The following is a 25,080-nucleotide window of genomic DNA, read 5'->3' as shown; positions in this document are numbered from 1 at the left end:
CTGACTACACTGAGCACTCCCCATGACACTTGCTCCCCACCTCCCTCCTCTAGGTCCCTGGTTTTCCCCCTCTGCAATCACCAACACTTGGGGCTGGGCTGCTCTGGTCACCCTGTCATCTCTTGGGAACCATCCTCACACTCTCCCCCTTGATCCCTGTGCTCCCATTTGCCAGTGTGTATGAACTCTAGGGCAGGCCCTTCCAAAATTCCCTGTAATAAAACTGAGACCAAACACATAAGTAGTAAAATTTAAATAACCACTCTTGTACTTGTGGCTTTTCTTAGAGCCCTCAAAATTGCTTAGCTTCCAGTTGGCCACCACCTAACACATAGACCAGTTCCTCCCCATCACCCCATCTATAGGAAGGTCCCAAGCAATGGAAACCCTGCAAAATTCCCCTAGGCCCCAGAGACAGGAAGCAGACTTTCCCACATTCTGCGTGAAGCCACCATGTTGACTATACTCTCTGTACTGGAATAAACGTCTGTCCATAGGGAGTATCCGTTTCCTTAAAGGAAAAACCTACCCCTTTGGTGTAGGTTTAACCTTCAGCTCCCCCAAATCATCAGAACACCTAGATCACACATTAGTGCCTCCCAGCTTCTGGGCTTTCCTTAAAGTTTCATTTGGATTCTGTACACTACCCTGGGTCACAGGGTCCCATACCCCACCAGTGTCCTTTCCACGGTCTTTCCTTCAGCAGGACAGAAGGGAGATTCAAGCACACACTTCTTCCTAGCATCCTAGCTCTTTACAAAGAGCTGTGGGATTTGACACATCCCACTCTGCACGGAGGCCCAAATAGGATAGGCCCAAAAAGGATATAGGTTTAATAGGGCAGACAGAGGGGTGCCAGGGTGGCTCAGTGGTTGAGCATCTGCCTTTGGCTCAGGGTGTGATCCCAGGGTCCTGGGATTTAGTTCTACACTGAGCTCCCCGCAGGGAGCCTGCTTCTCCCCCTGCCTGTGTCTCTGCTTCTCCGTGTCTTTCATGAATAAATAAATAAAATCTTCAAAAAAGGCAGGGGGTGGGGGCAGATAGCATGGTTACCTAGGAGGAAACACTTCTTTCTCTGAAACATAATTTGCAGGACTAAAGATTTGTTAAGACACTCCCAGGTGACATTATATGGTACACAGTGTCCCATTTTGAATGATGACCAGCACTCAGAAGTACTCAGTAAATATGGAGTGAGTAAAGGTAGCGTTGACATTAGGGATGTTTCACTGCATTTGGGTCTTCCCCAAGCAAGGTTGGTGGATGTGTGCTTCCTATCTGCATAACAGCAGAACCTCCCTCAAGTATTTCTTTTTTCTTATTCTTTTCCCAGAATAAGGGGACTGTCTGACACAAAGATGAATTAAAATTTCTAGAAGACAGCAGTTTGCTAATTTTAAAATGGTTCTTTCCCTCATTTACTTCAGAATCAGCATTTACTACTATTTTTGTTATTTTAATGTAGTTAAAGTAGAAAGAATAGCAGAGAAGGGATTGTTTGACCTGGATTTGGATCCTGGCTCTGGGGCAGCCTGGGTGGCTCAGGGGTTTAGCGCTGCCTTCAGCCCAGGGTGTGATCCTGGAGACCCTGGATCGAGTCCCACCCCGGATAGAGTCCCACGTCAGGCTCCCTGCATGGAGCCTGCTTCTCCCTCTGCCTGTGTCTCTGCCTCTGTCTCTCTTTCATGAATAAATGAATAAAATCTTAAAAAAAAAAAAAAAAGAAAAAGGATCCTGGCTCTGTCCTTCAATAGCTGTGTGATACAGGACAAATTATAACCTACCCGAAGTTCATTTTCAGCCTCTTCATTTTAAAATGGGAATATCATGAAAACTAAGTAATAATAATATGTTATTTGGAAGAATAAAATGCTATACACATGTAAATTAAAGTTTTGTTGTTATTGTTGTAATTATTCAAGCTTTCACTCATTTCAGGGCTTCCAACATTATATTTTGAGACAGGTTGCTCCAGGAAGAATGTAATGGAAAGCTAAAAGTTTCTGTTTCCTCTTTTTAGCTTCCATGCCTTATTAATCTTTATCCTGAAGACATTAGCAAAGCTAGTAGATACTCCTTTTCCTTAGTTGAACAACTATTTTTTGAGCAGTTACTATAGACTAGATGCTGATCTAGGTGTTGGGGGAAAATGTGAAGATTATAAATTGTTCCTGACCTTGTGGCGTTATAATCTGTCTGGGAATGCAGATTTTGACCATGTAATTCCATAATTAAGTGCAATTAAGACTGGTGTTCTGAAAAAAAGAATTGAGATAAGTGTCTTCAGGTGGCTCGTCCAACCAGGCATCTGCTGCGGTGGCTCTACCTCATTTCTGGCCTTGCCAGTGCCTTCTGTAGCATTGCTTGGGATTCTTCGGACACATCAGCTCCTTTACATTCTTCAGTCACATCAGAGGCTCTGAGGAACTCCTCCCAGGGCCAGTTAGCCCTGATGGAGTTTATCTCCATTTAAAAGGGTTTCTGGGTTCTTTGGAACTATGGGTTTTCTATGCTCCTCAAGGTAAACTTGTCTGGACCTTCCAGCAGCAGCTATGTGCCTGCAAAAAGTTTTAAGGAACTTGCTCAAAGCCCTCTTCATCTGCACCGAGGATGTCTGTCAGTGCAACCCTCTATGGTGTCTTGGGATAGGGATTAGGTTCTCAACCTCTTTCTCTGCTCAAGGTGAGCCACCAGACTCCCAGAGGTCAGGAGTATACAGCCTAGGGCTTACGTCTCAAACTATAATATGACCCAAGGTTATGACATGTTCTATTGACTGACATGTGGAAATGTATTCATGCCAGTTAGAGATGATGTGAGTTTATTGAAAAGAGTACTGGAGTCAGCAGACTGATCTTATTTATTATCATTCAGCTCTGTGATCTGGAGCAAGACTTCAGTTCTGTGGTTCTCAAGTGTGACACCTGTAAAATGAATATACTCATCACTTAAATGAGGTTTATTAAATTGTATGGAACTGAACTTGACATTTATGTATACATATTTTTTTGTCATCTAAATTATTTGGACCCTGGATTTTTTTATCCTTAGAATGTATATTATTTGATGACTGAAAGAACAAAATGACATGTGCATGTTACAGATTGAAGATTTATGTCCCCCTCCCAAACTCATATGTTGAAGCTCTTACCCCCAGTGTAATGGTATTTGAAGATGAGATCTTTGGGAGATAATTAGGGTTGGATGAGATCATGAGGATAGGACCCTGGTCTCATGGGATTATTGCTCTTATAAGAAGAAATACCAGGGATCTATCTCTCTGTCTCTGTGCACACACAAAGAAGAGGTCATGTGAGCACATGGAAAGATGGCCACCACTTACAAATAAAGAGAAGAGGCCTCAGAATGAAGCCAACCTTGCTAGCACCTTGATGTTGGACTCCCTAGCCTTCAGAGCTTGAGAAATAAATTTCTGTTGTTTAAGCCTTCCAGGGCTGTGACAGTAACCCAAGTGGATAATACAGTGCATAACAACATCTTCAAACATTGATTATAAAATAACCAGACGATCATAAAATCGTCTGAGTTTTTCTCCTCCAAACTTACGCAAAATCATGATAGAGCCATAAATATCTTTCAAATACTCTGATCCTGCTTTCTCTTCCAAGAATTCACAGTGACATCAACCTCCGGGGTGGAAATGCTGCATTCTGCTGAATAGAATCTAATTAATAAAATGATAACGTAATCAGCAATGCATTTTGTAGGCTTTACCACTGGAATTTTTTTCACTCTTCTGCTTTCCACTTTTTAAATCATGGGGGGTGGGGGTCATGAATGCTATTCACAAGCAAAATTTCATTTTGCTTCATTTTAAAAGGTCAGCGAAGAAAAAAATTTACCCTTTGATCTCCTGCATTCTTTTCTCTTTCTTTGGTCTAGTAAGTTTCATTTTAGCAAGGGAGAAGCAATAGGAGAGAAGATGTCTGTGATAAAACTTTGGAGCTCCAGAAAGTGATGAAAAAGACTATGAATCCTACTGCATGGGCTTCTCCAGTTAGAACAGAGGTAAAATGATGTGCTCTGAGTTTGTTGCATAAAAAAAGAGTTTTCCACTTTACATTGAATATTTGTTGGGAATGTATATAAAATAATTCATGTAAACTATCGTTTTTTACTAATGATGGCTGGGCTATTCAGAGAGAAAGATGGATGAAAACATAAATGTGTAGATGCTGGTGATACATAATACATTGTTTATTTTCCTACTGCATGATTTGCATTTTCTTCAGTTATGAGTTTGACTTTATACATAATTCTTTTCCTTTTCTAAGTTTTGATTTGTAATGTAACTATCAACTGTCGGTGTCCATCGAAAGATGAGTGGATAAAGAAGATGTGGTTTATGTATACAATGGAATATTCCTCAGCCATTAGAAATGACAAATACCCACCATTTGCTTCAACGTGGATGGAACTGGAGGGTATTATGCTGAGTGAAGTAAGTCAATCGGAGAAGGACAAACATTATATGGTCTCATTCATGTGGGGAATATAAATAATAGTGAAAGGGAATATAAGGGAAGGGAGAAGAAATGTGTGGGAAATATCAGAAAGGGAGACATAACGTAAAGACTGCTAACTCTGGGAAACGAACTAGGGGTGGTAGAAGGGGAGGAGGGCGGGGGGTGGGAGTGATTGGGTGACGGGCACGGGGGGTTATTCTGTATGTTAGTAAATTGAACACCAATAAAAAAAATATGAAAAAAAAAACAAAGGAAATTTTTTCTCAGTTTTTAAAAACTTTTTCTGTTTTATTTTGAGCTTTTCATTGCCTGGATTTTTTTGTTTATCAAGGAAGAAAATGAGAACCTGAAGTCCTTACTGCTGATAAGAGTTCATTTTTGGATATGTAAGTTAGTTAAATGGCTCGTGGTGGGAGCTAGCTTATTTCAGATAACCATAGATTCTAAAATTGTACTTGATATTTTTATAGACATAGCTGTTTTCTCCCCAAGAAGTGAATATTAAACTGCAAGCATAATTCCAGTCTTATATCAGGTGATCAAGTACAAAGAACTGTTCCAGCACTTGCTTTCTGAGTCAAACAGTCAAACAGCAGAAAACCACCTACTCATTCTAATTTATCACAGTTCTTACTGCTGTATTGTAGTAACGCCTTATCACGCCTTATACTTTATTTATATATTCTATATACAAAACTAAAGTTATAGATTTGGGGGTAGTTTTCAGTGTAGAAACATCCTTCCAAGAGCTCTGGACAGATCAGCCCATTTATAATGTAGCAGTTATGTTTAACAAAGGATTTTGTTATTTTCTCACTCTTTTTGTGAGACTTTGATAGATATTTTGGCCCAAATTAGCATCTAACTTCTTTTTTATATGACCTAAATTCTCTCTCTCTTGTATTTGTTTAGTTTCTTCTAATTACATCTCTACATGTCATATCTCATCAAATACATGAGCACCACACTGATTTGATCTCTGATTTGCCAGAACAGAGAGATTGCATTTATCAAAGGAAGATCAATTCAAACTTTGACTTTCTGGTTGTCGTGTAGCTGTTGAAAAGTTTCATATCCTTACAATTCCAGTATTTTCCCTTTGACTCCCATTCACTTGACTTGATTTTTCCTCTATTCTCCACCTTCTTTTTCATCAACTTTCTCCTCTCCTTGCATCAGTTGCCTCTTTGCATCAGAAACAATCAGTAAAGAAATGACTACTCCCTTCCCTGAGATGGGACCCTGAAGTGAAGGTTGAGTTAGCTTCTGAAGCCAGCTGAAACTATTCATCCTCATTTTGATCTGGAAAATGAGGAAGCTTTGGACTCTGGATGGAGCTGGTATTCAGAGCAGACATTTAATAAGTATTCATATGCCAGTATATAATCAATACTATATGCCAGGTATACAGTAGAAACTAAACAAATTCTCTTATTCTGTGTTCTGATGAGGCAGATAATAGACAAGTGTGTAAATGTGTACCATAATGGGAGGTAGTGATGAAAGCTGCGAGGAACAGTTAGGTAAGATCAGTTGTTGGAGAGGCAGTCTCCCTGAAGAGATGACCTTTGAGGCTGAATGAACTGGGAAGGAATCATTCGAATATGTAGGGGAGGAGTGTTTTGAATGAGAACAGCAAACAGGTCTCTATAAGGGTGAGCCAAGGGTGTTTGAGAACCAGCTCTGAGGCCAGGGTTGGAGGGGGAAGGGGAGACACTAGCTGAGAAAATAAGCAGACTTAGAAAAATGAAAATGAGAAACATTATGTATTACAACATAAGAAGTCATTTGGGACAAAATAAACAAGAAAGCTGTTGGCTATTCAAAAAGGGAAGTATCCTGTAGCCTCCGCATCAGTGAGGAAGGCTTCCTGGCAGATGATGGCCTTGAGCTGTTCTCCTTCATTCATTTGCTCGTCTTGTATTTGTTGAGTGTCATATAGGTGCCAGACTCTGTGGCAGGTAGTAGTGGTACAATGATGAGCAAAACAGACCAAACCCTATGTCAGAGAGAGAGGAAAAGCAAAGAATTCCAGGAGTAAATATGTAATTACAGACTGTGAACAATGCTGCGCAAGTACAATGTAGCACATGTATGGGAAGAATCTAAGACCTAATGTAGCTTGGAGTATGGTGGGTCATTGGGGAAGGTGATGCTCAGAAAGTGACCACATGACTGGGACCTGGCCAAGCAGGGGGGTGTAAGAGCCACCTGGATAGAAGCAGCAGACAGTGGGGAGGCCCAGGTGAAATGAGTCAGACCTGTTCAGAAAACTGAAATGGCTACTACTGCATGGCTGAGCACAGCAAGAGCAGGTGGGGTTGGGTTTCCCCAAATGGAGCTACACCAGATTGTGTGGGGTTTGGGATTTTAAATTTTATCTTAAAAACAGTGGGAAGCAATGAAAGTAAGGGAATGTCATAATCAGATTGATGGTTTGAGATGCTTATGTTCCAAGCTGTATAGAAAAAGATATTGAAAGAGATCAAAAGAGGAAGTGGAGAACTAGTTGAGAGGTCATTGCAAGAGTCCAAGTTAGGATGATGCAGGCTTAGCCTAAAGTGATGACAGTGGAGATCAAGAGGAAGAGGAGGTATATTTTTGAACTACTTTCATAAGGGAAATCTCAGGTAACATGCAGAATTTTCATTTATGTGGTGAAAAAATTAGAAATACAAAAAACCCAAAAGCCCCAAGTTTTATGCACTCTAATATTCTAATAATGACATGTATTTTAGCCAGTAACCCAGGCATTGTCACTGCAGATTTTGCATGTCAGCAATAATTGTTTTATTTTTGCAAAGTCTTTGGGAGTTTGATTTGCTGATTTCATGCAAATTGCAAGATAGCAGTGCACTTAGTTCTTCAATAAGTAGAACTCCTGCCACGTGCTAAGAACAGTTATAAGTGCTGGGAACACAGTGGTGAGTGAATAGGTCGGATCTCTTTTTTTGAAGAGCTTGTATTCTGATAAAACTGACCTTTCTGTATATAAAGAAAATAAGAGTGGTATATTTCTTAAATACCTCAGTTTGATATAGGAATGTATAAAATTATTTCTGAATTCCTATGAGAAGGACTCCAAACTTCTGTTAAAAAAATTAAAAGGTAAATAAATTAACATGCAGATGAATTACTGGGAAAGTATTTTCCACCAAACTAACGAAGAAACAATGTTGTTACCCTAGAAAAAGATCTTGCATAAATTATTAAATAAAATAGAATCTCCCAGCAGAAAAGCTTACTAAAGACAAAAAAAATAGTTAAAAAAATAATACAAATAGCTTCCAAATAGAAAAAAAATTGACATTAGTAGTAATAAAAGAAATGCAAGTTAAATCAACCAGGTTTCTTCTTTAACACTAGCAAAGATTTTTCCTTTTTGAGTCATGATACTAAGTGGTAGATGGGAGTGGCTGAACGAGTGTAATTTGGCATAGCTTTTCTGGAAAGCAGTTTGGCAATATGCATGGTATGCTTAAAGTGTTAAATCCTTTTTCTTAATTCTACTTTTTATATAACAAATTAGTAAAGCAATATAGACAAAGATTTCTATAAATATAAGTGGGTAAAGTATTCAAGATAGAGCAGATCTTGAACTTGGGAGGTCAGAAAATTATTAGCTTTATGACCTGAATTGTAATTAGGTTTTTCAGAGCTTCTGGAGATTTTATTTTGATCAGCTGTGAATGGGTTGAACAGCCTCAGGTAAGAGCTACACCATTCACATTGGAATCTCTATTTCTTGGTTGGGTGAAGATGTTATACTGATTTAGTCTCAAAATAGGACTATAGAACTTAGGGCTTCCTTACTCTCCTGCCTTCAAAGAGCTGCATCAAGCTTCTTTGAGTCAGTGATTGAGTCAGAGCCTAAACATACCTGCCAGAAGCTCTCTGCTGCCATCTCCAGTCCTTTCCTCTCTCTCAGTGCTACCTTCCACCTCCATTCCAGATTTTAGAACCCCAACACATGCACACACACACGCACACAAGGGGACATGGTGGTAGATATAAAACAGTGGATTGGGAATCAGTAATAATTGGCAATGCTTGATAGTGTGTATGTCAGGTGCTGTGTATACTACGTATATTATATAACACATATTTACACATTTATATATATTAACCCAATCCGAACAGTAACAAAATAGTATCATGTCATAGATGCTATTATGATCCCCATTTTACAGATGAGGAAACTGAGGCACAGTAACTTCAACAAAGTCATATAGCTAGTGTGTGATAGAGCTGGAATTTTTAGGTAGCAGTCTGGGTTCAGAGTCCTGCTTCTTAAATCACCATATCATTCTGCCTCTTTAACCAAGTGACTAGGGTTCATGTCCTGATTCTCCCACTTAACTAGCTAGCAATTAAGAAAGACACTAAACATCTCAGAGCCCGATTACCTCCTGGGAAAAGGGTAGTAGTACCAGTTGCACCGATGTATTGCAATGATGGAGTGAGATGAGGTGTATGAAGTTCCTGACATGTAATAAGTATTCAAGTACTTAGGACATTATTATTCATAAGTGCTTTATAATTTTATGTAATTTTTTACATTGCTTTTGCCTTAATATTTAACTACCACATGAAAATGGATTGCAAAGATAAAACTGTACCTTCCTGAAACATTTTTGGGCTCATTTCTTGTGTCGCAACATTTGATGGTAACGTAGCTTACCAAAGAGTTCTGATCCCCACCTCTTCATCAAGTCCAGACCATTTGTATGACTTGGACACCTATGACTGTAGACCAGGTCTGTGCCAGCTGTGGAGTCCACAGCAGTGAGTTTGACAGAAACTGTTGGCAGTTCCCTTTTGCGATGGTGAAGTGGCAGCTAGGTTGGGTACAGAGGAATTCACAAGTATGTTCTACACTGTGGTCTCTAGATGCAGAATTTAGAAGTGGGCTTGCCTGTATGTCTGATCCCATGAGCTGGTTTCTAAGGAGTGGCTGTGGTACAGAGTTTTATGTCAGTCACAAGAATGCAACTATAAGCACATCTTAATTTACTTTCTCACTTACGTGGTCACCGTTTGCTCATTTTGATCCTGCAGAGTAAGGGTTCTAAGAAAAAGAGAATAGTTTCCTTATATACCCCCAGATTAGAAGTGGAAATGAAAACGTCTTTTCTGAGTAAGTCTATCTGTACAGTGTTTAACAAGTTTCTGTGTTTCTTCATGCAAAATATACATTTGCTTGTTTTCTTTAATTTCCTTCTTTTTTTTAAAGGTATACATTAACTGTATTTAACCCCTTCCCCCAATCTCCCACTTCTTGTGTTTTATAGCTGTGCAGATCTGAGGACATTTGGAACCAGCTGCACATCTGGCTCTACTGTTGGCTGAGATTTTGAACCAGTTACGTACCTCTGTGAGCCTTATCTATACATTGCAAATAATAATACCTAGCACATGGGCGTGAGAAAAGGATTAATGGGATATGTGTAATGCATTTTGCAAAATGATTAATTTTTAATAGATAATTTACAGGGCTAGGGAGCATAGCAACGTATAAAAGAGGGAACATATGTAGGGATGAAAAACAAGAGACCAGAACAAAGGAAAGGAGGAGAAAGTATAGGAAGTTACAAAATACTAAATAGGTAAAAGAAAAACAGATTTTATTGTGGAAAAAAGATAGAAGTTCAGAGTTCAAAATAAGATTTTGTCATTTGCCATGCACCACATAGTCAGAAGTAGAAACTAGATTACTACCACACCTGAGACCAAAATTACAGGCTTTCTTTTTACATACCTCAGATATCTCAGGTATTTCCTCCTTCCAGGAATCTTGCCTTGGTGTCATCATGGGAGGAAAACCCTTAAGAAAGTCAAGTAGAAGAGTAGAGACCTTTGATACTTACCAGGAGATGAGAAGCTAGACATTTTAGTCCGTTTTAGAAGGCCATTTCAGTGGAGTTTTGAAAGGAGTTATAGTGTTTTGTCCAGGAAGGATCTATCTTTGTTAGGAACTAATTTGCTTTCATTAATTATTATTATATAGTATTATATTATTATGAAGGGTATATTTCTTCATTGTAATGAAATAGATGGGTATGTACTACTTTATGGAAGTACTGAAGAAAAAAAAAGGAGACAGTATCCACTCTATCCAGCATGTACTCATTGGGTACTTGTTTAGATATTGTGGATACACAGATGGACATATGGCTCTTGACATGGGAAACTGTTCATTTAATTTAATAATAGTTCTAATCACTCATTCTCAAATTTGATGGCTTAAAACAATAGCAACTATTTATCTTTTTAAATAATTCTATAGGTGACCTGGTGGTTCTTCTGATCTTTGTTGATGTCTCTTGTGGTTGTAGTGAAATGGTGGCTGTGAGGGATCCCTGGGTGGCGCAGTGGTTTGGCGCCTGCCTTTGGCCCAGGGCACGATCCTGGAGACTGAGGATCGAATCCCACGTCAGGCTCCCGGTGCATGGAGCCTGCTTCTCCCTCTGCCTGTGTCTCTGCCTCTCTCTCTCTCTCTCTCTGTGTGTGTGCCTATCATAAATAAATAAAAATTAAAAAAAAAAATGGTGGCTGTGACTGGAGCCATCCAGAGACTTACTTGGAATGCTAGGATAAGTGGGCTTTTCTCTTTTTCTATATAATCTCAAGGCTTCTTCTTCACATGGACCTGTTCAAATGTCCGTCTATCAGGTAACTGATATGAGGTGGCAAAAATCAGTGTTCAAGGGGTGGGTGTAGAAGCCTCTAATCCTCTTTGAAATTAAGTCAAGCATTTACACAAAATCTTTTCCATTGCATTCTATTTGTTACTGTGAATCAAAAGCAGAGGTATATTGGGTAATTGACTCTCCCACCAAACAAAAAACTTCCACTAATTTGTAACATTTGCTGATTTTTCTAGTGTAAATAATTCCACCTTTGCTGATTTCAAGCCAGGGTAACACCATTCAACACAGAATTGGGAAGAGATGAGCACAGTTGATTCCTGAGAGCTCACACAAGCTGGCTATGGCATATCACTGGTATATGTCAACCAAGGCTCATTGTGAGAGGGAACTACACAAAGATAGGAACACCAGAATTTGAGGTTCATTGAGAGCCATGTTGGGATACTACCATAGAAGCAAGTAGTCTAATGGGAAGGATGATTCATAAATAGATCATTCCATTATTAGCATTCAGAGAAGGATATGGTAAAAGAGCATATTAAATGTACAGTTAGGAACACAGAGAAAATGAGTGACTGTGCCAGGGTATGTCAGTGAAAATCCATTTACAGTAGAGATGATGATTAAGCTGAATCTTGAAGAATAAGTAGGAAGGAGTTCAGGCAAAAAATGAGAAGACATTCAGTTAAAAGGGACAACATCCAAAAGTCCAAGAATTGATACAGTAAAATTACTTAGTAAATGGCAAAATATATTTTTTTTCTCATGTGATTGTAGTGAGTACATCTTGGCTACTGAAGTATTCTGTGCCATTGTTCATATTCACCAACCCCTAACATTTTGGTGTCTAAATTATGTCTCCTCCCAAACTTTCATACATACAAGTTGCACAAAATTCTTTGTCAGACCATGTGGATCAACTTTTGAAAAGAAATTTGGTTCCTATCAGTAGAAGTTTCCCTAGAGGGCAAAACCAGAAAGGCTAAAAATGTCTTCCTGGAATTTATCCTGTAGGAAATGAGAATCCCTCAATTTCCAAATAGTTTTTTAAATGTATTTTCTATGGCTGCTGTAAGAAATCTTGATATACATTTTTTAAAAGATTTTATTTTTAAGTAACATCTGCACCCGATGTAGGACTTGAACTTACAACCCCTAGATCAAGTTGTATATTTATCAACTGAGCCATCCAGTCACTCCTAAAAATCTTGGTATTATTGGGATGCCTGAGTGGCTCTGTCAGTTAAGCGCCTAACTCAGGGTGTGATCTTATGGGTTGTGAGATCCAGCCCTGCTTTGGGCTCCATGCTGAGAATGGAGCTTGCTTGAGATTCTCTGTCTCCTTCTGCCCCTCCCCTTGCTCATGCATAAGTGTTTCCTCTCAAATAAACCTTAAAAATTTTTTAAATATTTTAATGGCTTAAGATAAAACAAATCTTTTATCTTACAGTTATGGAAGTAAGAAGTACAAAATCAGTCTCACTAGGCTAAAATCAAAGTGTCAGCAGGGCTGCATTTCCTCTGGAAGTTCTAGGGAAGAATCTGTCTTCTTGCTCTTTTCAGCTTCCAGAGTCTGCCTGTATTCCTTGGTTCATGACCATTATTTACATCACTCTAACCTTTTGGTTCTATCACATCTCACACTACACACTTGGACCTTTTCACCTCCTTCTTATTGGGACTCTTGTGATTACATTGTGTGCTTGCAGATAATACAGGATAATCTCCCCATCTCACCATCTTTAACTCAGTCACATCTGTAAAGTCTCTTTTTCCTTATAAAGTAACATTTAAGGGGGGGTCTAAGGGACTGAGTTGGTTAAGTGTCTGACTCTTGATTTTGCCTCAGGTCACGATCTCAGGTTTGTGAGATCTAGTCCCACGTCTAGCTCTGCTCTGAGCATGGAGCCTGCTTAGGATTCTCTCTCCTTCTCCCTCTGCCCTTCCCCCACCCCTCATGTGCACACTCTTTCTCAAACAAAACAAAACAAAACAACAACAACAACAAAACAAAACCCAAAAAATATTTATGGGCATTAGGGATTAGAATGTGGACAACTTTGGGGATGCCATTATTCAACCTATTACACACAGTAATATTTATGTTTTAGAAGTATCACTTCTGATCACATGCAGAGTTGATTTAAGAAGCGTGACATAGAAGTTCAGGAAAATAAACAATGGGCTTTTGCAGTAGTGCAGATAAAGCCTTGAGGCAAAATGCGTCATTGGGGAGAGAAAGAGGCATACAAAATTCCCATATGGACTAGGGAGTAAAAGAGAAAAAAAAATCAATGTTGACTCCAGTTTTTGGCTTCTAATAGAGGATTATTATATAATTAAACTATAGAGAATGTATGAGAAATTGATCCAGGGGACAATTAATTTAGTTTGATCCATGTTGTTTGAGTAGCTCTTGGAACATTATGGCAGTGAGGCCAGAGACCATTGGAAATTTTCCATGAGAAAGAAGTCATCCTTGGAGAACATGTTGATTAGGAAGAGGTGTTTAAGAATAGAATTCTAGATAAATAATAAATAATAGGGGGTGGGATGTACAGCATGGGGAATACAGTCAGTAATATATTAACTTTGGCTATGGATGATAACTACACTTATTGTGGTGATCAGTTCATAATGTATATAAATGTGGAATCACTATGTTGTGCATATGAAACTAACAGGATATTGTATGTCAATTATTCCTCAATAATTTTTTTTTCAGAAAAAAAAGAACCCTAGAGACTCTAACATCTGAGAAGAATGGACAGCTAAGGAGGCAGAGAAGGGAAGAATGAGAGGTGTCATTGAAGGAAAGAGATGAGAAGATGTCAAGAAGGAAGGATGGTGTCAGGTATTTCTACAGACATGAGATAAGGCCTGAAATCTATTGGACTATGAAAGTGAATAGAAGATAATGTTAGATTTTATTAAGAACAATTTTAGAGGACTTGTAAAGGCTGATACCGAAGAAGAGTTGAGAGTGGGTCGGTAGTCAAAAAGTAGAGAAAAGGAATGCAAGCTATTATTTCTTGAAGTGTGGCCATAAATAGAATGGAAGAGATTATACAGTCAATAGAGAGAGAAGCCTGTTTCCCTTCAAAATGACTATAACTCACACTTTATAATTCAAGGGAGAGTCATTGGAAAAGAAGACAGTGAAGATAAAGGTATAGGAGGTTACGGAGAAATACCAAGTAGAGGAGGAGATGGGTCAAGTGCACATATTTAAGGATTAGCTCCATGGACAGCAGTGGAGAAGGAGGTGCGTACATGATCAGTAAGCACATACATAGATACATTTAAGGGTGATATGACAAAGATAAGGAAGCTAAAGCTTGCCAGGCTGCATGTCTTCTATGATGTAGATGGCATTAGCATCTCCTCCAACCCAAGAATTCAAACCTGAGCTCATAAGCTGTGCCACGGATAAGTGTGCATGGGTTTGGATTCCAGCCCATCACTTCCCAATTGGGTGACTTCAGGTGAGTTTCTTAACTTCTCTCAATTTCAGCTTTCTTACCTGCAAATTTTGGATGCTAAGGTTTTACCCCAATCAGACCTATGAGATCAAATAAGATAATCTATGTAATGTGCTTAAATAAATGTTAGGCATTATTATTATTGGCACAAACATGAGTTCCTTGTTCCTTCCACTTTCAATAAACATTTTTTAAATGTCTACTTATTTCTTTAGCATTTTAAGATTGCTTCCAATAAAAAGTATTTTAAAGTTTTATATATACCAGTCTGATCTTCAACTACAATATAATCTAAAGAATTTAATTCATAAATATCAGTTTGGCTCAACAAGCAAGGGTGATAGGCTCATGGAAATACCATAATATTTCAAGATTAACAAAATCCTGTCATAAATCCCTATCTGAGAGAACACTTGATATAATGTTTATACTTGGAACACCAGTAGGAAGTTTTATAAATTTCCTTGTACAAGACTTTTAGTCTGTCCTTTCTAAGGTTGGACAGCACCAAGGCTGTCTGTGACTTTGAGGGAGGGAGCTTGGATCATAAGTAAAAAAACCTCTATATATCATTTTAGCAGATTTGGCTAGCCTCACGTGCATACTGAGTTTCTACCAGTGCTGATCTCATTGAGTCTAGGCATAAAACATGGTTTGATTTCTCTCTAGAAATTTTATTCCACAAGTGACCTTGAAAAATGATAACATTTGTATCACCTGTCAGAGTGATAGAAAAAAGGAAAAACACGGAGGTAGAGAGAGAAACAAAAAGAAATAAGGAAGGTTGAGGGGAAGGTAAGAAAAAGAGTTTATGCCTTCTTTTCTCTCATACTGTTAAAAATACCTATACTTTTCCTTTTCTCAATCCAGAAAATGAAGTTTCAGGCTAAGATAGCAGCTCTTACATTCTAATCATCAATTGTGTGTGAATAGTAGGTGAGGAGAAGTTGCCCATAGTAACCAAACTGTAATTCTTATGGAAGGGAGATAGGAGGACTTTGTATCAGGAGTTTGAGTGGAAAGTATATTAGGGACATAATAGCCAGAGGTTACACAGACCGTGATGTTAGTCTCTGAATCCTGAGCAGTGCTCTTAGCCACTCCACTGCGGGGGACCCCATCCAAAAGTTATTTTTTAATAATAATGGGCTGAGAACAGATAGAATAACAATGCAGTTATTTCTCTCATTGAGATTGGACCACAATGAAGTGACCACAGTTTGATCAATATGTGGAGTCGTGGAGTAGAACCATTCTTTCCTACACCCATTGATGTTTAGAACTGTAGTGTTATAATAATAATGATCACTTTTTTGTGGTATATTATTTAATGTGCTGCAGAATATTTTCCAACATTCACTATTTTTTTTGCCTAATAGCCATAAGTAATATTGCGTCTAGTTTTTTTGTTTTTGTTTTTGTTTTTGTCTATAGGAGTTTTGTTAGATTTGGCTTCACTTTGCTGATTTTTACAGAAATAATTTAGAAGCTTTTCTTCCTTCTCTGTGCTCTGGCATAGTTTAATTAGTATTCTAGTTACTTTTTCTTAAAATTATGATAGGATTTACCTGTAAAACTATATGTTCCCAGTGTCTAACCATTATTTCTTTGAATAGGCTTTCAGCCCCTTTCTCTCTCTTTTCCTTTTGGGATGTGTAATCGGACATGAACCTGGAGAACTTCCAGGGGTCAGACCACTGTGAATCTGTGACGGACCACTGGAAGATTTTGGGTAAATTCCAGACAAGATCAAGTGAGTGAATGAACACTCTCACAACCAAGCTGATTGAGTGCGGGGTGAAGGGTGTGACTGGAAACAAGTCAACTAATTAGAACTCCATCATAATATCTCAGTCAGAAATAATGAGGGCTTGTATTAAGCCTCTGACAGCACAGATGGAGAGAGAAGGATATTTAACATGTACAGATGATTATGGGCTGATAGGCATAGAATTTGGGTGGAGAAAAGGACTCCATATAGTAACTCCTGGCTCATGACTGCAACACTTATCTGGACTGAACTGGATGCTGGACTGTGGTGCTATTGATTTGAATTTGGGACCCAAGAGGAGGATCAAGTTTGAAGGAAGATTTGATGAATTCCATTGTGAACATGATGAATAGTAAGTGCCTCTGAGATGCCCTGTTATGGCAGAAAGGCTGGAAGGCTGGAAGAAAGCTGGCAATCGGGGCACCTGGGTGGCTCAGTCAGTTAAGTGTCTGACTCTTGATTTCGGCTCAGGTCATGATCTTAGAGTTGTGAGATAGAGCCCTACTTCAGGCTACACACTAGGCATGGAGCTACTTAAGGTTCTCTCTCTCCCTCTGCCTCCCCACCCCCAAAATAAATACAGCAAGCTGGAACTCTTTTGTGTATGGGGTAGTGGCCGAAGTCATGGAGTGGAATGAAGCTACTAAGGGAAAAAGTATACAGCTGCATTGTCCAATATGGGAGCCACTAGTCACATGTGATTATTTAAATTTGATCTTGAATTAGTTCAAAATAAATAAAATTAAAAATTCAGCTTCTCAGTTGTACTAGCCATGCTTCAAGTGTTCAAAGACTGCCTGTGGCTTGTGGCTACTGTATTAGACACACATAGACTATAGAAAGTTTAGTCTTCAGAGAAAGTCCCATTGGGCAGCTCTGGTATACAGAGTGAAAAGAGCAGAGATGTGAAATGTATCAGCACCCTGGTATTACTGTGTGGTCACTGAAAGAGCTCAACAAAAAGAGTCTGAGGAGGTGCCTCCATCCACTGAGGGCTTTCTAATGGGCTGGGCTCTGCCTGCTTTCATAGGCTATCTCTGATCTCTAAACTGCCCTTTCGTAGTGGTAATACTAATTATTTTTTATTAAGGCTTGTTAAGGTCTATTTTCCCAAGACCCCAAGCTAGGAGGTGGAAGGACTGGATTTGTAACCCAGATAATACTCCAAATCCAATGATTTTTCAGTTGCTCCAGCATACCTAGCCTAGGAAAACACAGAGACAATGGTGCTGAGAAAAAGAGAAGAAGGAAATTTTGTGAATGTGAACATGGTACCATGGGTTCAACTGAAGGTTAGGTCAGAAAATTGTGAGTAAAGTCAGGTGATTTATTGAATTGGGCAACTAGAAGGTCATCACAGATTTTGTTGAGAAAATTTCAGTGTAGTATAGGGGTTGTACTGAGGATAGCTGTACCCATGTAGAGCATAGACCAGTTTAGCCTGTCCTTTTAAGAAGTTAGATTTGGAGATTTTTCTTGATACAAAAGATGGTTTACTGAAAAGATATTTCAAGTTTTTAAAAATTACATAATCCCTAAGATTACATCTCCCATTTTTGGAATAGTCAGAAGAGACTAAATCTTATGATACACTCCTTATTGCTTAGTTTCCAACTCCTAACCTTGGTCGGGTCACTAAACTCTTTCGTTTTTGTTTTTTTGTTTTTTTTTCCCAATCTGTGAATGAATTTGGAAATATGTACCTTGGTTACCTAATAGGAATGTTTGCACATCAAATGAAGCAATATATTTGATAGTGAACTGTGAAGTGATGTAATATAATATGCTATTCCCAACCTATCAGGCAAAAGTAATATTTAAACTCCACAGATTTATCCACAAAATTTTATGCATCTAGTGGGTGTTTTCATTTAAAGTTATTAGCTCTATATCTCTGGAGAAGAATAGAAAAGTGGATGAGCATGTGTTAAATTTCTCCCACCCAGTCTTCCAGCTTGACACTTGATTTTTGAAACCAAGAACCCTGGGTTCCTGTGGCCAGTTCTGATTTAATCTTTACGCCCTGACTAACTCCATCAAAACTGAAAGAGAAGAGATATTCCCCCCACCCTAAGATCTTTAAAAGAAAAGAAAAATGATTCAAACTTTCTAAGAAAACTCAGAGTATCAGGAAAGGTATATCTAATTGTTTTGTTAACCAGATGAATACTTATATCTAGAACCTGATAAGGTTGTGGAAAAACTTACCTTGGTTCCCAAAAGAAGCAAATCCTAGTGATTACCTTAACTGGGAGCTCCTCAAATTCTCTTTGTTTTGAGCTATGCCTATGACTGGAGATCAGAATGTTACTAGGAACCATTGTGGTTCGATTAAAGTGCATATAAGGACCAGAGGATGTATATTTGTCACTAGACCATGGGAAACCTAAAGGGTGTTCTCATGCTTCTCTAGACCTGGATTCAGCAGCCCAAAGTATTTTCTGCCCAACAAAAATAGTTCTAGGTTCCTTAATTCCCAGGGTTTAAATACTAAAGCCCCACCACATCTATCCCAGCTATGTCTTAAGTAACTACAAGGAGAATCCTTAATATTTTTGGTCAGAATAAATCAGGAAAGGAGTGTAAATTATTTGTCAATAAAGTATTTCTTAGTATCCTCTGGAACTTTTCTAATTAGCCTCAAGGCTTATTGAATGCACAAGAAGTTACTGGAAATGTCAGTTATTAAATAGACTTTTTACCGTAATTGAATGTTAGTGTCACACAGTTCAGACCACAGGCCCGGGCAGCCCAGAGCAAGGGTTGCTCATAGCAAACTGTGCACTGACAGGAAGCAAACTTCTCAGTGGGTCCCACCACAGTGCTTTGGCTTTAACTTGCAGGAGGGAAAAATTATCAGCCACCACCCTGGCTATTGTCACTAAATGGCTGTCATTGAAATAATACGGAGGTCAGGTAAACTATGAAGAAAACCAAAGTTCTGGTGGGATTTTTAAACTCACTCTCCTTTTTTTTTTTTTTTTTCTTGAGGTTATCATGTTACTGATAAATGGTCAAAGTAAGGTACAGAGGAAAATCCCTAACCTCTGTGGTGGGGTTAGACCGTTGACTTTGACTCTGTTTACAGATATTTTAGCAAGAATGTTATGAAACTCATCTGTTTTTCAAATGTATGTGTTGTTTAAAATTGAGATAAAATTGTCATATAACATTATATAATTTCAAGTGTATAACATAATTTGGTATCTGTGTGCATTATAAAATAGTCATTACCAAAAGTCTGGTTACCATCCACTGCCATATAATTGAGCCTCTTCACCCATTTTGCCCACTCCCCACCAATCTGCTTCCCCTCTGGTAACCATCAACCTGTTTTCTGTGTCCGTGAGCTTGTTTCTGTATTGTATTATTTGTTTGTTTAGATTCCACATATAAGTGAGAATATGCAATATTTGTCTTTCTCCATCTGACTTATTTCACTTAGTATAATATACTCAAGGTCCATTCATGTCACAAATGGCAAGATTTCATTCTTTTTAAAGAATGAATAGTATTTCATTATATATATATATATATATACCAGATCCTCTTTATCCATTCATCTGTTCAGGGACATTTAGGTTGTTTTCATATCTTGGCTATCGTAAACCATGCTGCGATAAATGTAGGGCTTGCATGTACCATTTGGAATTAATATTTATGCATTCTTCAGATAAATACCCAGAAGTGGAATAGTTGGATCATATGGTAGATCTGTGTGAGGAATCTGAATACTGTTTTCCATAGAGGCTGCACCAATTGACATTCCCATCAACAGTGTGTGAGGGTTCTCTTTTCTCCACAATCTCTCCAACACTTGTTAGTTCTTGTCTTTTTTATTATAGCCATTCTAACGGGTATGAGGTGATACCTCATTATGGTTTAGATTTGCACTTCCCTGATAATTAGTGAAGATGAATGTCTTCTCATTTGTCTGTTGGCCATCTGTATGTCTTCTTTAAAGATATCTCTATTCAGATCTTCTGCCTATTTTTAATTGTTTATTGTTGTTTTTTTTTAATTTTTTAATTGCATAAGTTCTTTATATATGCAGGATATTAACTACTTACCAGATATATGATTTGGAAATATCTTCTCTCATTCAGTAGGTTCCATCTTCGTTTTGCTTATAGTTGCCATCACTGTGCAGAAACTTTCTAGTTTGATGAGCTGTTTGTTTGTTTTTGTTTTCCTTGCCTTTGGAGTCAGATTCACAAACACATCACTAAGACCAATGTCAAGGAGGTTACTGCCCATGTTTCCTTGTAGGAAATTTATAATTTCAGATCTTACATTCAGATCTTGAGTTAATTTTTGTGTTTGGTGTAAAATAGTGGTCTTGTTTCATCCTGTTGCACGTGGCTGACCTGTTGCCCCAGCACTATTCATACGTGGTTTTAAGTTATCAACTAAGGACCAAGAATGCATTTCTGGTTGAGTTTGTCTGCTGAATTCCAGACAAATAGGAGAAATTATCACCATCTATACCCAAGATAGAATGCCATCATTGTATAATACTGCTGCAATTCTTGATCAGCTACTTTTCGTCCCTAGTCTTAGTGGTGAGAATGATTTATAAAGTGATGCTTAATTAGCCCTTGTGACATTGGGGTTTCTTCCCTTCTGTTTAGGGCTCATCCTCTTCTGTGTGCCCTTAGTTCCATCTCTGGCCTCCTCAGGATTCTCTACAAATCATTCCTCTGATCCTCCATTGTGCTCAGTGTCCTCTTAAACAATCTTAAGCAATAGAGAGAAAAAGCAAATGAACAAATATCCACCTACAAGTTTTCACTTACCCTGTTAATAGTATCTGTCTTAAATGTCAAAACCAGTGACTTCATCATTATCTATTAAAAGAATGTTTTTATTTTGCTAAGCAGACCCTGTATCCACTGTACTAGTGTATCCGTGTATCAGAGATGAGCCCTGCATACTTTCATAGTCTTTGAGTAATAAGTTTACTTGACCTCATGGTAAGTGAACCCAGACGGCACACTGAAGCTTCTTCCTTGATCCTAGTCTGCCTTGCCTCCCTGCCACATGGCTCAAGGTTCCTTCTATGACTGGTGATCCAGAACTCCAGGAGCTTGATTAGCTCTTACAAGTCCTCTTTCCTTAGGATTCAAGTTTTGCATCTGGTGGGAATTCCTATTACAAATGGACGGATTTCCTAAGGCATACCATTGTCAGACTGACATAATTTCACATGATATGTCATGTCATATATCATCAAAATAGGGAGTTTACTACTATGTGGCTAAAGTTATTATTAAAAAGAAAATAGTGTTGGGGCTTCACTAATCATTTTTTTTTCATAGTCAAATGCTAAGCAAGAGAATAACAAACTTTAGTACTTACAGAAGCTGCAGTCTTTTGTCTACCCTTGCTAGGATAGTTTGATCTGAATGGCTGAATTCTTGTCACTTTAAAGAAAGATGGTACACCGATTTCCTTTTTTGGGAGCCCTACTCTGAACCCAGCCCTTTTTGGAAGGGAGTTTAGCAACTTGGCTGGCCATTAGCAGCCCTCAACACTGGATAAAGCACTCAAGAAGGTCCTAGCAATATCACCACTTACCTGGCTCTTAGCATTATGATTGTCAGGTGATTCCTGCATTCTGGTGACCAATGGATTACTCTTGGCTTCCTTTACATGTTGAAATCAGCTTGGACTGCATCTGCATTTGTTATGCGTGTGCTTTTGTAATTATGATTTTGGGATGCTGGTTGCCTGTATATCAGGAGTTATTTATAAGCTAGCTTGGTCTCCAAACCCTAGGCCTACATATTTCTAGTTTCCTCTCTTCACCACTAGCCCAGTGTGGGGGACACACCATCTAGAGTATGACCATTTCCTCTTCCAGATTCTGCTCTAAGTTTAAAAATGTATGGAAAGAAAAAAAGCAGAAAGACACTTTAATAAGCAAAAGATAGTTTAATATAGGTATGATGATGGTTATTTACTTAGAGAAGACGTGCTATTATCTGTTAATTTTTAATTAGTCAATAATAACATTAACACAATAATAGCAATTCTAGTAAGTTACAAGTGCCACATAACTTCCATTCACTGTCTCTTTTATTGTTTACAATGTCCTATGCTGTGAGTATCCATACTTTCCTTGTTTTATAAAAGAGGACCCCAAGAACTAAATCACTCTGTCTAAGCCATAAGTTAGTAAGTAATGGAGTCAAGGCTTGATTCTAATTTTATTTATATTATGTAAATGGGCTCTTCATTCCTACACTAATTCCACCATAAGTAAACAAATGATGTAGAGTCCTAGCAAGTTGTGATGATGGCTGGGTAAACAGAGCCAGTTAAATCCCAGTCTGTGAAGTTTGCATTTGATCCTATAGGCAATAGGTAGTTACCACAGATTTTTGAGCCTCGGGTTTAATGTGGTAAAACTCACTTTATAGTTGTTGGATATTGATGGCCAGGAAAGATAAAGATGAGTAAGAGGTATGAAGACCATTAAAAAGATCCATAAAACCTATGTGAGAAAATTATAAACTTTCTTTTTTTTTTAAAGATTTTATTTATTCATGAGAGACACACACAGAGGGAGAGAGAGAGAGAAAGAGAGAGGCAGAGACGCAGGCAGAGGGAGAAGCAGGCTCCATGCAGGCTGCCCAATGTGGGACTTGATCCTGGTTCTCCAGGATCACGCCCTGGGCTGAAGGCGGTGCTAGACCGCTGAGGCTGCCCAAATTATAAACTTTCATATTGAAAAATATTAGACCTAAATAAATGGAGATATTATATACTGTGTTTTTTAACATTTATAGATAAGAAGACTCACCATTTTAGAGATACCAATCTTTTCCAAATTAATCTATAGAATCAATAAAATATTAATTGAAATCTCACAGATTTTTTTTTCCAATGGACCTTGACAAATAGATTCTAAAATGAACAACATGGAAAATTAGGGCCAAGAAAAATCACAGCACTGCTGAAGAACAACAGCGAGGTGGGTTATAAGAGTTCATAACTTATAAACATATAATAATTAAGACAGTGTAGGATTTGTGTATACTAAAACAAAAAGACCAATGCCAGTGAAGAGAGGCCAGCCACAAATTCAGCAATATATGGAAACTTGGTATTACAGAGTTGGCATTTCAGATCATTGGGGAGAGATAGAGTTGCTTAAGAAATGGTGCTGGGACTATTGCTTACAAAAGAAGTTGGATTCCTAGCTCACACTATACATAATGTTTTTTTCTTGTATGAATTAAGGGCTTAAATATGAAAAATCGATTTAAAATGTTAGGAGAAACTTTTATCACTGTGTGATATGGGAGAATTTTTAAAATCTTAAATTTCTAAAATAAAAACATGAAATATTAAGGATGAGAATGATATGTGTAACTACATTAAAATTAAGAACTGTTCATCAGAGAGTCTATAAGAAAGTAAAAGGATAGACTATAACAGGGGAGCAGCTGCTAACCACAGTATTACCAACAATACATTAGTATCTCAAATGTATAAAGCACTAAAATTGATAAGGAGATAACTACTCATTTAGTAAATTAACACAATAAAAAAGTAGGTATTTGACATAAGGGGTGAATAAGCCTATGAAAAAAGAGTGTGCTTAACCTCATCAGTAATCTGAAAAGGCAAGTTAGAAGTATAATGAAATACCATTTCACAACTAATTTGACAAAATTGAAGAGGTCTGATGATACTCTTAGAATGTTTATTAATACTTTATTGGAGGAAGCAACATAATGACTTTGAAAAGCAGTTCAGCATCGTTTTATAAAGCATGTATATTCTGTGGCCCAGGACTAAATACTCATAGGCATACATCTTAGAGAAGTGCTATGTATGTTTTAATATTCATACAAATCATCTGGTAATGTTGATAAAATACATATTTGCATTCAGAATTCAAGAAAAGATTAAGTTTTAAAAATACATAATTAGACATTTTAGAGAAACTGCAAAACATTCATTCATTCCTTGGACAAATACTTACTGAGTTGGATACTTACCATGTGCCAGACAATTTTATAGTATTAAGGATACAATAATCAAAAGATAGAAAGAAAAGCAAAACCCTCCCTGCATGGATCTTATATTCTGGTGTTTGTGTGGTAGGGGAGGGCATTAGACACAAAATAAATAAAAGGTATAGTATATCTGATGGTGATAAATGCTATGTAAGACTCTAAGCAGAGAAGGGAGGTAGAGAATGCTTGGAGGGGTAGTCATTGTTATCTTAAATTTAGCTATCAGGTGAAGTGGCCCTGAGAGCCTGAAAATTGAGCAAAGGCCTGGAAGAGGTGAGTGAGTCATTTGATTTATCTGAGAGACAAATGCATATGCAGAGGCCCCAAGGCATAAATATGCTTTGTGTGCTGAAGGGATAGCAAGAAAGTTAGTGTGGTTAGATCCAAATGATTAAGAGGAAGAGAGATAAAGATAAAATCAGAGAGGTAGAGAGGGCCAGATCATGTAAGTGTTGTGTAGACCATTGAAATGACTTTGCTTTTACTCAGAGACAAACGAAAAGCCATTGAAGGCTTTTAAGTAGATATGTGCTATTATCTGATTCAGAGATAACAGGGTAACAACATTTTTCTTGTTACTATGTTAAGAATAGATGAATTGGAGGAAGGCCAAGTATAAAAGCAGGGAGAACATCTAGGAAGCTATTGTGATGATCCAAGCAA

At 38.0% G+C, this 25,080-nt stretch overlaps 1 long non-coding RNA gene across 10 annotated transcripts in view; it reads left to right on the top strand.

Moving 5' to 3' along the window:
* Positions 1 to 25,080, top strand: part of LOC144323369 (uncharacterized) — a 50,225-nt gene that overhangs the window by 8,621 nt on the left and 16,524 nt on the right. For 2 of the 10 annotated variants that reach the window (XR_013388786.1, XR_013388785.1), the window contains exons 2-6: positions 3,904 to 4,029; positions 9,779 to 9,848; positions 13,863 to 14,402; positions 15,289 to 15,414; positions 16,236 to 16,372. This is a non-coding gene — a long non-coding RNA (uncharacterized LOC144323369). Of the gene's footprint in view, positions 1 to 3,903; positions 4,030 to 4,295; positions 4,463 to 4,818; positions 4,874 to 9,778; positions 9,849 to 13,862; positions 14,403 to 15,288; positions 15,415 to 16,235; positions 16,373 to 25,080 lie in introns of all 10 variants that reach the window. The other 8 variants (XR_013388794.1, XR_013388787.1, XR_013388788.1 and 5 more) reach the window with 7 other exon arrangements.

Source organism: Canis aureus, chromosome 11 (genome assembly GCF_053574225.1).
Source record: "Canis aureus isolate CA01 chromosome 11, VMU_Caureus_v.1.0, whole genome shotgun sequence".
Lineage (NCBI taxonomy): Eukaryota > Metazoa > Chordata > Mammalia > Carnivora > Canidae > Canis > Canis aureus.
This window is presented reverse-complemented; position numbering and strand designations above follow the sequence as displayed.